This window comes from Pleurodeles waltl, chromosome 10 (assembly GCF_031143425.1).
Source record: "Pleurodeles waltl isolate 20211129_DDA chromosome 10, aPleWal1.hap1.20221129, whole genome shotgun sequence".
Classification (NCBI taxonomy): Eukaryota; Metazoa; Chordata; class Amphibia; order Caudata; family Salamandridae; genus Pleurodeles; species Pleurodeles waltl.
In genome coordinates this window covers 447,419,990-447,436,707 of record NC_090449.1, presented here as the reverse complement: position 1 = coordinate 447,436,707, position 16,718 = coordinate 447,419,990, and the positions used below count along the sequence as shown (strand labels likewise).

The 16,718-nt window shown below is 47.4% G+C and overlaps 1 protein-coding gene across 1 annotated transcript in view; it reads left to right on the top strand.

Annotated features, from left to right (window-relative positions):
* Positions 1–16,718, top strand: part of LOC138262427 (acid-sensing ion channel 1C-like) — a 1,178,398-nt gene that overhangs the window by 228,044 nt on the left and 933,636 nt on the right. The window lies entirely within an intron of this gene.

The window sequence follows — 16,718 nt, the reverse complement described above, 5'->3', positions numbered from 1 at the left end:
TAGGTGCCGCTTCTCCCTCCGGGATGTGGGCACCTTTTTCACCTTGGCAGGTGGCGGAATGTCCTTGCCCTCGCTACGTGTCACACTGGCAGTCCTGATGGGTGGCGCACTCAATAGTCCCGCAGTTGCTGGCACCACTGTGGTTGGGGATTTGGTGGCTGAGGAGCTGGGCTGGGACCTGGAAAGCCTGGCCTTAGGGGAAGGACAGGGGGAGGTGAAGGGAAGAGGTCAAGGGTTGCCAGGAAAGGTTTTTTTAGACACACTGGGACAGGAAGATGGAGGGGGTTTAGGAGTGGAAGAAGAGGGAGTGGTTGTAGGAGGTGGACTGTACGTCTGCTGAATTTGGGTGAAGGTGCATGGGCTGGAGGCTGTTGTGAGGTGGATGGCTGTTGGGTGGGTGTGTGCCTGCGTTTGTGTACATTGGGAGGAGGGCTCACAGACACACTGGGAGAGGACACAGGGGATGTGTGAATGGTAGTGGGGTGGTGATTGCACGTGAGCGGTGTGTGGTGATGGGCGTGCTGGTGATGGAGGTAGTGGCTGAGGATGTAGTGCATGCAAGTGTGAGTGGAGGCGAGACTGGGAGGGAGGAGGAGTACATGGAGGAGGGGGACACAGTGGAGGCAGTGGATGTTGCTGTGTCTGCATGGGGATGGTGCTTGTGTGAGTGCCTGCAGGATGTGTGGTGCTTATGTTTTCCGGAGCCACTTTTGTGTGTTGATGTGTGTGCATGCTGGTCTGATGGTATGCTTAGGATAGGCTGAGGTACAGGGGATTGGGTCTGAGTAGTGGAAGTTGGAGGGGGGAGGCTGGACACAGGGACAATGGCTGCCATCAGTGATGAGGCCAGAGCCTGAAATGCTCTCTGTTGGGCCACCTGCCCAGAATGAATGCCCTCCAGGTATGCATTTGTTTGTTGCAAATGCCTCTCAACAGGGAGCAGCCCTCATCACTACGCCATGCACTAACAGTTCCTAGAAAATTCACCTGACCATGGGGTACGAGGCCTAAGCCCAATTGCTGCACACCTGGAAGTCACAGGAGTCCGAGTAGGTGTAGCTGGCTCTTACTACTAGTGGAGTTGGGGTGCCACATAGCCTGCCTCACAAGGGACCTTGCCTACCAAGTTTGCCCTGGCCTAGGGGAACCCACTGCCCACCTCCCCCACCCAGACACCTTGTAATGCACGCAGAGTCAGCTGAATGAGAGTGTACTCACCCCCTTGTGGCTGCTGTGATGCCCTCAAGTGCCCATCAAACTCCGGATAGGCCACCACCAGGATCCGGGACATCATGGTGGTCATGGTTCGATGGCCACCCCTTCCACGTTGGGAGGCCATCCCCAGCTGGGCCTCTGCATTCTTCTTGCTCCAGCGGCGCAGGTCCTCCCATCTTTTACGGCAGTGGGTGCTCCGTCTGTGGTAGACCCCGAGGGTCCGGACGTCCTTGGTGATGGCAAGCCAAATACCCTTCTTCTGGTGGGTGCTGACCTAGAGGAATGGTACAGGGGGAATGGAAATTACTCACCCGTCCGGACCGTCATACTCATTGGCCACCAGTTCCCACCCATGCCCTGACGCACATACACTCACCATCCGCACATGCAGGCCTCTGCCCTCCCCTCATGTATCTTCCATCCACACCACTCAAAGCAGGCATTGCCCATGCAGCATCCTCACAGTGTACTCACCTGTTTGTCTGGAAGACCATACAGTTGCGTGTACTGGGGGAGGACCCCATCCACTAGTTTCTCCAACTCCTCCGAAGTGAAGGCAGGGGCCTTTTCCCCAGACACTGTAGCCATTGTCGCTTCCAGACACAGGTCACAACAGCAGAACTTGCAGTGTAGGTCCTCTCCTGTTGAAGGTCAGGTATCAAGTGAGTGAACAGACAGAAAATGGCAGTCACGTCCGCAGTGGTGCGTACCGTCACCGCCGGCTACATCGTCATTGGCTCCTGGGACCCATAGGGCCCAATGTTAACCAATGCAGAATTGCGCCGAGGTCTTCACCGCGCACCGCGACGGTGTACAACACTAGCGCAGTTACCTCATATCCCCTTGTCCCACCTTACAGGTCAGGCAACCGCCATTTCAGAGGGCCACATGGGATGGATGAAAACTGCGTATCTAGGCCGGGAATCCAGACAGATACAGGCACATTGCGGATTACTAACGTTTCTGCCGATAACACATTGTGATACCTCAGTGTTGGATGACTCTCTGCTCGCTGTTCTCCTCCATAGGGCACGTATGCTGGGGCAGCTGATGAGATGGCGGCATCCTCTGGTGTACAGACCCCTGGTGGACCTGTCGACAATGGAAGAGTGACACATCATAATCACATACAGACTTGATCGTGCAATAATCCTGGAACTGTTTGCCCAGTTGGAGCCAGACCTGATGTCAGCTATCTGACATCCCACAGGGATACCCCCTCTAGTGCAGGTCCTGTCTGTATTCCATTTCCTGGCCAGTGGGTCTTTTCAAACAACAGTGGCCATGGCATCAGGGATGTCCCAGCCAATGTTCTCTAACGTGTTGTCTGCCTTGCTGAAACACATGCACAGCTACATAATTTTCCCTCAGGTGGAGGATTTGCCCACAGTGAAAGGTGACTTCTATGCCCTGGGACATATCCCCAACATCATTGGTGCCATTGATGGGACACATGTGGCATTTTTCCCCCCCGCAGGAATGAACAGGTGTACTGAAACCGGAAAAGCTACCATTCGATGAATGTGCAGATGGTGTGTTTGGCAGACCAGTACATCTCCCATGTAAATGCCAAGTATCCGGGCTCTGTGCATGACGCTTACATTTTGAGAACTAGCTCCCTTATGTGATGGGGAAACTCCTGAGGCACCATGTGTGGCTAATAGGTGAGGCCAAGGTCCCAACACAGTTGACATAGGTGTCTGGGTATGGGGTTGTCCCAAAGGGTTAGTGTGTGTCTAACAGTTGTCCCACGACATTCGCAGGTGACTCTGGTTACCCCAACCTGTCATGGCTACTGATCCCAGTGAGGAATCCCAGGACAAGGGCAGAGTAACACTACAATGAGGAACATGGGCGAACTAGGAGGATAATAGAACAGCAGCTTTGTCCTCCTGAAGGCCAGATTCCGGTGCTTCCATCTGACAGGTGGTTCCCTATACTACTCACCGAAGAAGGTGTGCCAGATAATCATGGCCTGCTGTATGCTGAACAACCTGGCTTTGCGATGCCAGGTGCCTTTTCTGCAGGAGGATGGGCCAGATGGTGGTCTTGTGGCAGCTGTGGAGCCTGTGGACATTGAAGAAGATGAGGAAGAAGAAGAGAATATCGACAACCGAAACATCATCATGCAATACTTCCAGTGAGACACAGGTAAGAAGATGTCACTCCTTCCCACATCTCATGCTATTGTTGGAGCTAGCAAAAGTCGGTCATTTTCCCTCAGTGTAATGACACTGACTTGTCACTTTGACTTTCCATTTCACAGATCTGGGTCCCACTTTGTGCCCTCTACTATGTGTACTCCTGGTATACAGCTGTGTTACATTGGTATGTGAACAAGTAAATTGACATTGCTATATTCCATAGATATTGCAATTACACATTTGTGAAAGCAGACTGACTCCAGATTGTGTTGTGATTGAAGTGTGTTTATTCCTGTGCAAATAAGTGGATGGGGTTGTAAAATGGGCTGGGGTGATGGTGGAGGTATGTCCATGACAGAGTCCTGTCTATTTGTTTCACATGTGCATTGTCCAAAGGAGCATAGGAAGTGGAGCAATAGCAGTTTAAGGATGGGCAGGGTGACATAGTGGGACAGAAGGGTGACATTCAGGGGGGTCTTATTTCCTGGTGGGGTCTTGGCAATGTTCTCTGTCTTGTTCCTGGATCTCAGGGACCGTTTGCAGGGTGGTTCTACATATGCAGGGGGTGGGGTGCTGGTGGTCTGTTGTTCCTGTGGCAGTGGCTTCTGTCCACCAGCGCCGGTGGAGGGCTGTTCATCGTCCAGACTAGTGTCAGGGGCCTGTTGGTGTGCCACTGTGTCCCTCCTGGTGTTGAGAAGGTCTGCCAGCACCCCTGCAATGGTGACCAGGGTGGTATTGATGGACTTCAAGTCCTCCCTGGTCCCCAGGTAGTGTTCCTCCTGCAGCTGCTGGGTCTCCTGAAACTTGGCCAGTACCGTGCACATGGTCTCCTGGGAATGATGGTAAGCTCCCATGATGTTAGAGCCCACTGCCACTGCCCCAGGTCCCTGATCGTCCTGTGTTAGTGGGGTTGCCTAGGTTCCCTGTAGTGGTGGACACACTGCTGATTGACGTGTCCTGGGGACAGAGGGATGGGCCCGCTGGGTGGGTGCTGTGGTGGTGTTTCCTGAGGGGGAGGTTCAGTGGTGGTTTGTGACTGTGTCAGGGGAACTGACTGTCCTGAGGTCCCTGATAGGATGGGCTGGTCATCTTGATCCAGGCGTGCAGAGCTGCTGTCATCACTGTGGGTCTCTTCTGTGGGGGGACTGGATATGTCTGGCACCTCCTGTCCAGTGACGTTGGGTATGGATCCCGTTGGGGTGTAAATGCATAGTTATTGTATCTGTGTGTGCCATCTTGTGCAATGGGTGAGTGATCCTCTACTCTGGACCTGTGTGTTGTTGGGGTGATGGGTGTGAGGGTAAGGGTGGCAGTATGTGATGGCATGCAGGTGGGGTGTGGGGGATAAAGTAGTAAAGATATGTCTTACCAGGGTCCAGTCCTCCTGCTACTCCTGTGAGGCCCTCAGGATGCAGTATTGCCAAGACTTGCTCCTCCCATGTTGTTAGTTGTGGGAGAGGAGGTGGGGGTCCACCGCCATTCCTCTGTACAGCAATCTGGTGTCTGAATACCACAGAACGCACCTTCCCCCGTTGGTCGTTCCACCTCTTCCTGATGTCATCCCGTGTTCTTGGATGCTGTCCCACTGCGTTAACCCTGTCGACAATTCTGCGCCACAGCTCCATCTTCCTTGTAATGGACGTCTGCAGCACCTGTGATCCGAATAGCTGTGGCTCTACCCGGACGATTTCCTCCATCATGACCCTGAGCTCCTCCTCAGAGAACCTGGGGTGTCTCTGAGATGCCATGATGTGGTGTGGGTGATGTGTGAGGTGGTGTCTGTTGTGATGTGTGAGGGGATGTGTTGGTGTGTGTTATTTGAGGTGTGTGGATGTTGTGTAAGTGATGGTGTTGTGTGTCTGTGGATGCTGGTGTTGTTTTAGGTAGTCTCTCTCTCTCTCTGGCCTTCTTTCAAATTTTTGGTTGTAAAGGTTTGTGGGTGATGTGGGTGTGTGCCTTATATTAGATTGGGTGTGTGGGTGTGATGTGTGTATGTGTATCAGCTGTGTGTATTTCGAATTGTCCAATGTGGTTGTGTTTTGTAAGTGTGTGTGTATTTTGAGCACAGCGGTGTGTACTGGATTTCCGCGGTTGAATGACCGCCGTGTTGATTCGTGGGTCGTGATAGTGTGGGCGTATTCCTGTTGGTGGGACAGTGTCGGTTTTGGTATCGCCAGTTTATCACTGGCCTTTGGTGTGGCAGGCTTGTGTGGGTGTCTGTATTGTGGCGGATTCTGGTCTGTGGGTCGAAATACCTGTAGCAGAATTCCATGGCCGCAGCGGTATGTTGGTGGTCTCCTGCACGACGGAAAGCAGGATTTACCGCCAGGGTTGTAATGAGGGCCTTAATTTCTTTGTTGATTTGCCGTTTTATATAGCGCAGACTTAACTAGAAGGCACTGGAGTGCTTTACATGCGCAACAGTTTCATTACACAAGGGCACATTCATGTTGGTTTTAGGCATGGGGAGAATAAGGGCCTGATTTAGAAGTCAGCGGAGGGAATACTCCGTCACAAACATGATGGATATTCTGTTTGCCATGTTACGTTCACCATAGGATAAAACAGAATCATAATATGGCAGACGGGATATCTGTCAATTTTGTGACAGAGTATTCCCCTCTGCTGAGATCTAAATCAGGTCGAAAGTGATTTGCCCAGAATCACAGGATGTCAAGCTGGAGCTTAACCTCAAACTTGGTTCCCTGGTTGCAAAATCTGTAGCTCTGGCCATAACGCCACATCCTCTCTCCTAAGTGAAACATATAATCATGTGACCAACTGGATAAAAAAACATAAAGGTAGCAAATACTTTTAAAGCGCTTCATCACTATTTGGGAACTCAGACAATATGTCCTCATTTTAGCGTTTTAAAGCACTAACCATAATTTCTATGAAAATACGACCATCTCATTTTTATAATTTCTAAAGGAAATGCTTTAGGTATTACAGTTTTGATTACATCAAGATGAAGTCAGACATGCCACATTTGTGTAGAAAATATAGAATGTTAGCACCTAGCACCTAGCGACCAGCTCACCACCTTCCTCAGCCAGAACCCCCCCACCAGCTCAACGGACCCCAACGAAGCCGCCAACAACCTCACACAGTGGATCACCAACTGCGCAGACGCCCTCGCACCACTGAAGAAGAACCCCCCCAGCAGACGCAGCAGCAAGAAAGCCTCCTGGTTCACCGACGAGCTCATCACCTCCAAGAAGAACTGCCGCTCCCTGGAGAACACCTGGCGCACCAACCAGACCACAGACAACATGACGGCCCTCAAACACGCCACCCGCAAACACCACCAACTGATCCGCGCCACAAAGAAGACAGCCTTCAAGGAACGACTGGACAACAACACCCACAACAGCAAGGAACTCTTCAGCATCGTCAAAGAGCTCTCCAACCCCGACGCCGGAAACAATGACATCACTCCCTCGCAAGACCTCTGCGACTCCCTCGCAGCCTTCTTCCACGACAAGATCGCCAACATTCACAACAGCTTCGGCCCACCAACCACAAACCCCACCACCGAACCGATGCCCCCCACCGCCACCCTCCTCACCTGGACCCCAGTCAGCACCGAAGACACAACACGCACAATGAACACCATCCACTCCGGATCCCCTACGGACCCCTGCCCACACCACATCTTCAACACGGCCGACCACATCATCGCACCCCACCTCCGTGACATCGTCAACGCCTCCTTCAACACCACCACCTTCCCGGAGTGCTGGAAACACGCCGAGATCAGTGCCCTGCTGAAGAAACCAACTGCAGACCCCTCGGACCTCAAGAACTACCGCCCCATCTCGCTCCTCCCGTTTCCTGCCAAAGTCATCGAGAAGACCGTCAACAGACAGCTAGCCGCCTTCCTCGAGACCAACGGATCCCTCGACCACTCGCAATCCGGCTTCCGAGCCAACCACAGCACGGAGACCGCCCTCATCGCAGCCACAGACGACATCAGATCCCTAATGGACAATGGGGAAACTGCGGCCCTCATCCTCCTGGACCTCTCCGCAGCGTTCGACACTGTCTGCCACCGCACCCTGGTACAGCGCCTGAACAACACCGGCATCCAGGAGAAGGCCCTGGAGTGGATCACCTCATTCCTCGCCGGAAGAACCCAGAGAGTCCGCCTCCCCCCGTTACGGTCAGCGGCCACCGAAGTCATCTGCGGAGTTCCACAAGGGTCATCACTCAGCCCCACCCTCTTCAACGTCTATATGAGCCCCCTCGCAACCATCGCACGTCAACACAACCTCAAGATCATCACCTACGCCGACGACACCCAGCTGATCCTCTCCCTCACCAGCGACCCGGACGCCGCCAGAGCCAGTCTACACAAAGGGATGAAAGACGTCGCCGAATGGATGAAGAAAAGCCGCCTGAAATTGAACTCAGACAAGACGGAGGTCCTCATCCTGGGATCATCACCATCCGCCTGGGACGACTCCTGGTGGCCCCCCGCCCTGGGAGCCACCCCCAAGCCAACGGACCACGCTCGCAACCTAGGCTTCATCCTGGACTCCTCCCTCTCGATGACCAGACAAGTCAACGCCGTCTCATCTTCATGCTTCAACACCCTGCGCATGCTTCGAAAGATCTTCCGGTGGATCCCCACCGAGACCAGGAAGACGGTCACCCAGGCCCTCGTCACCAGTCGGCTGGACTACGGGAACGCCCTCTACACCGGCACCGCCGCCAAACTCCAGAAGAAACTCCAACGGATCCAGAACGCCTCAGCACGACTCATCCTGGACATCCCCCGACACAGCCACATCTCCGAACACCTGAGAGACCTGCACTGGCTCCCCGTCAACAAAAGAATCACGTTCCGACTCCTCACCCACGCACACAAGGCCCTCCACGACCTGGGCCCCAAGTTCCTCAACAGCCGCCTGACCTTCCACAAGCCCACCCGCCAGCTCCGCTCCGCCAGCCTCGCTCTCGCCACCGTCCCCCGCATCCGCAGAGCCACCGCCGGAGGAAGATCCTTCTCCTACCTGGCAGCCAAGACATGGAACTCCCTCCCCATCCACCTCCGGACAACGCAAGACCATCTCGCCTTCAGGAAGCAACTCAAGACCTGGCTGTTCGAGCAGTAGCGTTCCCCCCCCCCCCCCCAGCGCCTTGAGACCCTCCGGGTGAGCAGTGCGCTATACAAATGCCTTTGATTGATTGATTGATAGTTATTCATTGGAATACTATGGAGAGCAGGGGTCAGGTGCATGGACTCGAATAATTGAGGACAGGGAGCAGGGTGCAGAAGCAACAGGTTGACCACAATGGGCAAGTGGGAGGGGCAGAGGCACTGCAGCCGACCCTGGAGGGCAGGGGCAACAAACTAACCATGCAGGATAGGCAAGAGAGGCTCTGGCACTGTAACAGACCATTGCGGGCAGAAGGAAAAGGGTGTAGCAGTACATTCATATATGCCAACAGACCTGATTCAGGAAGGAGGCTACCAATCTTTATAAGCCTAAAATATCTTTATTTTATCTGTCTCGTGCCTAAACTTCCTTCTTTTTCAATGTAAGAGAATGGGGAAAATCAATTCCCCGTGTCTCTTTTTCAAAATTGCCCTCTTACTAAGTTCACACTGTTGGCAAGTATGGTACGTTGGATCACGGAGGGCCGGAGGAATGGGTTAGGGACATGGTCTTGGATAACAAAGAGCAGGAGAGAGATGGGCAGGGGCACCAAACTGGCCCTACAGGGTAGGTGTCAGAGGTTGCAGCAGCACAATATACCAAACAAGGCTATCGGGATGGCAGTGCAGCACAACAGACCATGAAAAGAAAGAGGGAGGGGACAGTGCCATGCACATGGACATTAGAGAGAAGAGGGGAAAGACGCAAGGGAAGCAAGCTGACCATACTAAGAGCACGTTTTCTCCTCCAGGTCAGGATTCGAAAACGGTTGCACCGAGGTCAATGGGATCTTTGGACCCAGTGAAGAGTGTGGTAAAACCAAACACATTCATTTAAAACCCAATCACTACAACAACACATTTAAACACCATAACCTATTTGGACACGGAAACAAAACTTCAATCAATGAAAAGTTTCAAAGCTTTATTACAGCCAGAAAGCCAAAGTCACGTAAAATTAAGCTATAATGAAAAATGAAAACCATAGGCTGATTAAATCTGCGAAACAAGTTTAATCCACTCAACATCAACACCATTAAACATTCCAGCAGAACTAGGCGAACAAGCAATGATATAATTTGTGCAACAAAAACAGATTTCAATTAATTAGGTGGTGACATCAGTAAATATCCAAATTCAAAGTTCAATGCATCACATTTTATGAGGAGGGTTGTCCGTACAGCCAACACAAATTAGGACAAGCATGTGTGGGAACGGACTAACCCATGTGGGCAAAGGCAAAAGAAATGAGCAGACATAAATCATTTGGAAAATTTAGATTTTCTTAGCTTCTAGTGAAAGAAAGTCTTGATTTTTTTAAAGATATGGAGGCGACTATTATGCTATCTTTACTTGCCTTTATTTCAATAGCAGCCAAGATAAACTACGACTCCAAGCATCCTAGGCTTGAGAACTACAACATGTTGTCATAAAGAAAAAACAACCAATCACATGAAAGTACTATTATAAATGACTTGACTGTGAGCAACAAGTCCTTTTTTCTTGCTTGACCAGATAATAAAATTAAAACGAGGGAAAAATAAGGACAACAATAGCAAAAGCCAAAAGAATGGTGAAAAAGTTTATCAATTGCAAAGTCTTAGAGCTGAGGTCCAGGTGGGTAAAACCATCTTTGTAATTTTTCATCAACATGCTAGAGGAGAAAGGAGAAAGCGGATGGAAAAGATGAATGCGTAGAAAAAAACTCTACCCTATTGCGTCTGGTTAGAAGCAACGACTGTTCCTAAGAAAACAAAGGGAGGGTTAAAAACATATGTGGTGGGATAATACTCGCCTCTGTGTCTTTAATAAAATCAAGACTTTCTTTCACTAGAAGCTAAGAAAATCTCTATTTTATTAAAAGACCCGGAGGCTCCTATTATGCTGGTTTAAAGCACACCAATTATGGAATTGGCAACATGAGAAACAGGTTTACAATAGAACGTCCTAAAAGTTGAGACATTTGATCAATCAGCCGATTTGAGAATGTCATCTAGACTTATTCCAGACCAAAAGGCTTTGGATGCCATAGCACCTCTAGTAGAATGACCTCCAAAAACTGAGATATTAATGCCAGCCAAACTCATGATCCATTTGACCCAACAGGCTAGAGTAGTGGAAGAAACAGGATTATGAGGATTTTTGAAAGAGATAAGGAGTTGAGGTTCTGATGATGTTCTCAAATCTTTTGTCTTTGAAATATACTCTCTCAAACAACTTCCGACACACAGTTTTGGGTGTTCAGGAAAATAAGGATAAAACACTGACATTTTGTTTTAGTCCTTCTGCGAACCTAAAAGAAAACACATGAAGAAGTATACTGTACTGAAGAAACGTCTAAAGCTTTAACATCAGAAATACGTTTTAAAGAAACTAAACATAAAAGTAAGGTGAGTTTTGCAGAAATAAATTCTAGCTAAAGGTCCAAAGTGACAGGATGATCAAGGAAAATTTTTAAAATAACATTTACATCCCACATAGAAGACTACTTAGGTAAAGGAGGTTTAGAAAATCTTACTCCATTCAAAACGCGACAAACCAAAGGATGTTTGCCACCGGGTTTGCCATCCACTCTATTGTGCAGATCTGTAAGTATTGACTGTGCTATATGCTTTGCCTTGGGCGGGCAAGGAAGCTAGAAAATTAGCAATTAAAGTTATATCTGCTGAAAAGGGATCTGCACCCCTGTCCATGCACCAACTATTCCATATTCTCCAGGCCAATTTGTATGCTTTGGATGTACCAGGAGCCCCGGCTTGCTGGATGAACTGAGCAGCTTCTTGCAAAATTCCTGGGGTTCTCCAGGAAGACCCGAAACCATCCATGCCAACAACCATAGGGATTGGTTGAGAATTAGATTGTGAGGTACACCATGGGGATTCTGAAGTAAAGAAGCAGAAAATAACTATAATATCATTATTAACAATAAAATATACATGTAATACACATAAATATCGATGTTAGATAAGACAAATAGTTAAATCTTATGAAATGGTATTGAAAAGATTGTACTTATCTTGACTGCGAGCAGCAAAAAAAGAGGAATTATTGCTCACAGTCAAGTCATTTATAATAGTACTTTCATGTAATTGGTCACTTTTTCGTTATGACAACAAGTTCTCCAGCCTAGGATGCTGGGAGATGTAGTTTATCTTGGCTGCTACTGAAATAAAGGCAATAAAAGATAGCATAATAGGAGCCTCTGGGTCTGGTAATAAAACCATCTACCTCTGGTTGATTGGGCTACCTAATATATTTTTTTTTAAAACAGGTTTCAGCATGCTAAGCTTATTAAAGTAAGGGAAGGGGATGAATAACATTGCAAAATTATATACCTCTCCCGCAAACAGCATACAGATCAGGTTTAGAGGCAAAATACGTCAGATCCAGCAGAGTACATTGGGAACATCATCAGGGGAAAAATCAAAACACAAGCTGCACATAAGGAACAGACATGGTACAAATGGCACAAAATTAACAATTAAATTCAAAGGGGCCGTTCAGCAAAACAAGAAGGACTTGAGACGGTGAAGACTGAATAGAATGAGAAGCAAAGAGGGACTGAGCAATAGAAGCATCAAGTGCGAACTGACTAAAGTTTCAAATGTCTCTGCCTAACTAGGAATGTCCAATGTAATGTAAGTGGTCAACTATGAAGACCCATATTTCCTAAAAAGGAAATTGTCCAATTGAATTTAGTTGACTCATTAGGTTTCCAACATCTCCGGGTAGGTGTGAAATCATCTCTCCTTCCGTGTGACACCAGCAATTACTAGCAACTCTGTACATTAGTTGATGCACACCAAAATCTTCCCATTGCACATGACAGTTTCTCCTTTCACATGGGAACAAACATTTAAAGAATTGTACTGCTATACTTTCCAGTCCTCATGTTCTAGTTTTGCAACAATTCAAGGCTATTGTAGAATGAATGTACACACAATACAACATAACTCTTTGCTAAACATATGAGACAACCTAGTGACAAAATTCAGGTTAAATGGAAAGAAATGACCCAGCTTTTCATTACTGCTGCAACTGCAAAACTTCAGGTCTAATTATGTTAACACAAGAAATTCACTGAATTAATATAACCATTAGTAAAACGCACAAATTATGAAAACTCATGAATATATCTCTATAACAATATATCATAAAATACGCAAAGTATTTCCAGTATTAATTGCAATCTTTGTTGCTGAATTACACTAAATATGACTGAGATGTGCACACATGCACATTTAAGAAAACAAGTCATATAAATCAACATAAATCATAATTATTTTCTAATCATAATAATTCCTTCTAATGATTAATTATTCCCAAACATTGTTATAAATCAGGTTAGCATTTGAATAAACATGGATGGGCACAACATCTGCCATGATAAACACGATACCTGCCTATGGCAGGCACAATGTCCACTATCAGACAAAACATATACACTTGAAAATAAAAATGAGTGCATCTCAGTTAGGCTTTTAAATGTGAATAAAGTCACCTAATGCTGACTTCTGTGCCTCTAAGGAATTAGATACTTTCCACTCTAACAATCCCTCTTCTGACGGCGATTTATGTAGCCATAAAAAGGACACTCTCATTTACAATGAGACAGCTCAAAACCTGGTTGATTGATAACATAAGGGCCTTGGTCTACTGAAATTCTCAAATCTCTTCAGGTTCTTATAGTACTGCTCCTCATTTTCTCCATTTCACTTTCTTCCCTCCTCTGTTTATTCTTAACTCTTTTTTTCTTCCAAAAATTATATCATTTGTAAAGACCAAGTGCAACAATAATGCACACAGTCACAATCATCAAAGAGTTCAGGATCATTTTCACAATTCCCTTTCCTAAATCTCCAAACCATGATCCAACATTTGAAAATCCTTTACCTATAGATTCCCAGAAATGTGTTTCTTCCAGATCTTTAAGCTCATGTTTCAGGTTTTTCATGTTTGAAATTGTTGAGACGGGGCCACTCACCTGAAAACAGGATGTCTGCAGGGGCGATGGTATGCCCCCGACCTCCTAGAACACCTCTCAGCACTTCCTGGTGGACACAGAAACCCCGGCAGGTGTCCCAAAACAAAAGGGGGAGTGGAAGAGAAAGAGACATAACACTTCCACGTCTTGCCGGTCCAGCCAGGCACTCTGTATCTTCGGGGGCAGGTCGTTGTTGACAGAGTGATAGAAGAGTTAGTGCACGCAACTTCCTTGAAACTGAATCTCTCTTTCTGATATGGGCTTGGGAGCGATAGAAAAACACCAGGATGCTCCAGCACTTTTCTTGGATAATAATACTTGTTGGCACAATTACTAACACTGTATTACCAAAAACCCAAACTGAGTACCAGAACAATAAGTACTGCGACACTAGGGCTGGCTTCACAGAGATTCACTGTTGCACACTACAATTAGAACTGTGGTTGCACTTAACATGCACAAGAAAGACAAACAAGGGCATTAATTATATCACATATAACTTTCCTGCATGCATAGGATTAAACTAAAAGGAACAAAAACAATCCAAGAAATACAAATTCCACTCTGGGTTTAAACAGTTAGGGTGGCACAGTGTGGTTTGGTTTCACTGTGTGTGTGAAAAACCCTTTAAAAGCAAATTCCTCAAACCAGAAACACAGGTATGAATGACACAATTTAAATCCAAGAGTTATGCTATTAGAGAAGGAAAAATCACGTAAATGCTCTTTTAAAATTGCACTGTCACTTTTTGTAGTACTTGAGCTAAAGCAGGTTTCCTGAAGCATTTTTAGGCAAGTAACTACAATAATAATGTAGAATGTTCAGAAATGCATTTGTCTCTTCAAGATAAGCACTCTGACAAAATAGGAGGTCTGAAATACACCAGCTGTTCTAGGAAAGCGCGGGGCTCAAGGAACAAACTCCCTGGGGAATACTAGTCACTTCGCTGCAGTCTTTTCCGGAGTGCTGGAGGAATGCCTGGTGTCAGCTGGTACAGGAACGAAGAACAGAATTGCCTCAAAAGTCCTGAATAAGAGGATGACAGCAGGGGTTGGACTGCCAAATCAGAGGCTGAGATCAGGAAGCAAAACAGAGCCAAGCAGGGAGGCATGCTTCACTCTGCTATTTATAGCCAATCAGGAAAGCAGCTGAGTTTCCACATGTGCATGAGTCACCACACCCAATTAGAAGCACATGTCTACATCACACCCAACTAGAAGCACATGTCGACACCTGCTCACATTAGCAAACAAGCATTGGTAAAACAAACATTGATAAAACCAATTGTGTAACACAGCACATTATGCTTACTTAGAAACCTAAAGGTTTAACCAAGAACAGAGATATGATTTAACCCTAATCACTGGGGATGCTGATAGATAGCGCTGGAGGCACCTTGGGGATTCCTGACAGTCCTCCCCACCAAGGACCCTCTCAAAGGGCGGGCCTTGGAAGGGTGCAGGAGATGGAATTTTTTAGTAAGTTGTGGAGCATGAACTGTGGACGCGGGTTCCAGGAATTGTCCTCAGGCCCATAGCCTTTCCAAGCCAATAAATAGTATAGAACACCACGGACGCACCTGGAGTTTAGAATTTGGTCACTTCAAATTCCCACTGCCTGTGTACTTTTACCGGGGGAGATGGTGGGGCATCGTGGGTATCAGGGAAATAGGGACCGAGTAACGACACATGAAACACGGGGTGTACCTTGAAATCATCTGACAATGTCAGTTCTACTACCACAAGATTGATGATTTTGGCAATAAGAAATGGGCCTAGAAATCAGCCGTTTAATTTTCTGGATCCTGCAAGATGGAGATTTTTTTATAAGAGCCACACCTGATCTCCTATCTGATAAGAAGGAGCAGTTCTCCTTCTTTTGTCTGCTTATTTTTTTGCTTGAGCATGGTAGAGTTTTAAATTGTGTTGTACTTGTTTTTGAATCTCCTGTAACTCTTTATGGTTTTTCTGTACAGATGGGACTCTTGTGCATGTTTGGGACCCAGTTATAGGTAGGGTAGGAAAGTCCTCCTTTTTGCCCTGGTCACCCCCACACTTTTTGGACAGGTAGTGGTGGTTACTGACTCTTGGCTGTGCCCTGGGTACTGCTTACCAGTCCCAGGGCCAGTGCTCTGTGTAAAGTGGATATGCAAATTAGGCTAATTCTAATTTGCAAAGTTAACCTACCTATAAGTCCCTAGTATATGGTAGGGCATGGAGGTTTAGGGACCCCAGCATAGGTAGTGCCCCCATAGGTGTACTGCTGAGGTGCCCAGTGTAATTTTAAAGGCACGCCTGCCTTGCTGGCTGCTTTTAAATTGAAGGTACATGCAAATTCAACTTTGGAATTAAAAGTAGTTCCAAAGTCTTAAACTACCTTATTTTTACATATAAGTCACCCCTAAGGTGTGCCCTATGTGACCCTAGGCTGGGTGCCATGTAACTATAAGCAGGGACCTTATAAAAATGGTTTTATAAGCCCTGGTGAGGTAAAACAGCCAACTTCGTTTTTCCCCCGTTGTAGTGAATGGACTTCATAGGCTAGAATGGGGAGACTTTATTTTAATTTTAAAATTCCCCTTAAGTAATAGATACAAAGAGTTTGGTATCAAATTAATTACTATAATAAATCCCACAACTTCCAGTTATTGGATTTAATATAACTTGTTCAGGTAAAGAGTTTTAAACTTTACCTGAAAAGTTGCCAACTTCTGCCCTGTAGTATTTTTGCTGCTGTGCTCTGATTGGCCAGCCTCTGGCAACCTTGGGCAGGCTGCCTTGACGAGGTGTGAAGTGGCCTGTCTTCACACAAAGAGATGTGCCTGTGGGAGGAGATCTCCCCTCAGCACATGGTGAGGCAGGAAGGGGGAGGGCTGCCAAACTGGTCTTCAAAGACAGAGAAGGAGATTTGGAGCAACCCAGCAACACCCCCACATCCTGCAAACCCAGGCAGTTAGGTGTCCCCTTGATTAGTTTAGGAGAGGGCAGGAGAGGGGTGTGTTTAGGATTTTTGTAGCCACACCAGTGGGTTGGCTCAGCCAGATGTAACCTCCAAAAATCACTTTCAGCTATGATGGATTTGTGAGGAATGTTGCCTCCTGGGACTGATTTTTGACACACTTCCCATGAAGTGGTCATCACAGGGGGAAGGACCCTGCACCTGATTGGAGAACCAGGACCCCCCTGTTTTTCACCCAGGAGCAAGGATAAAACTA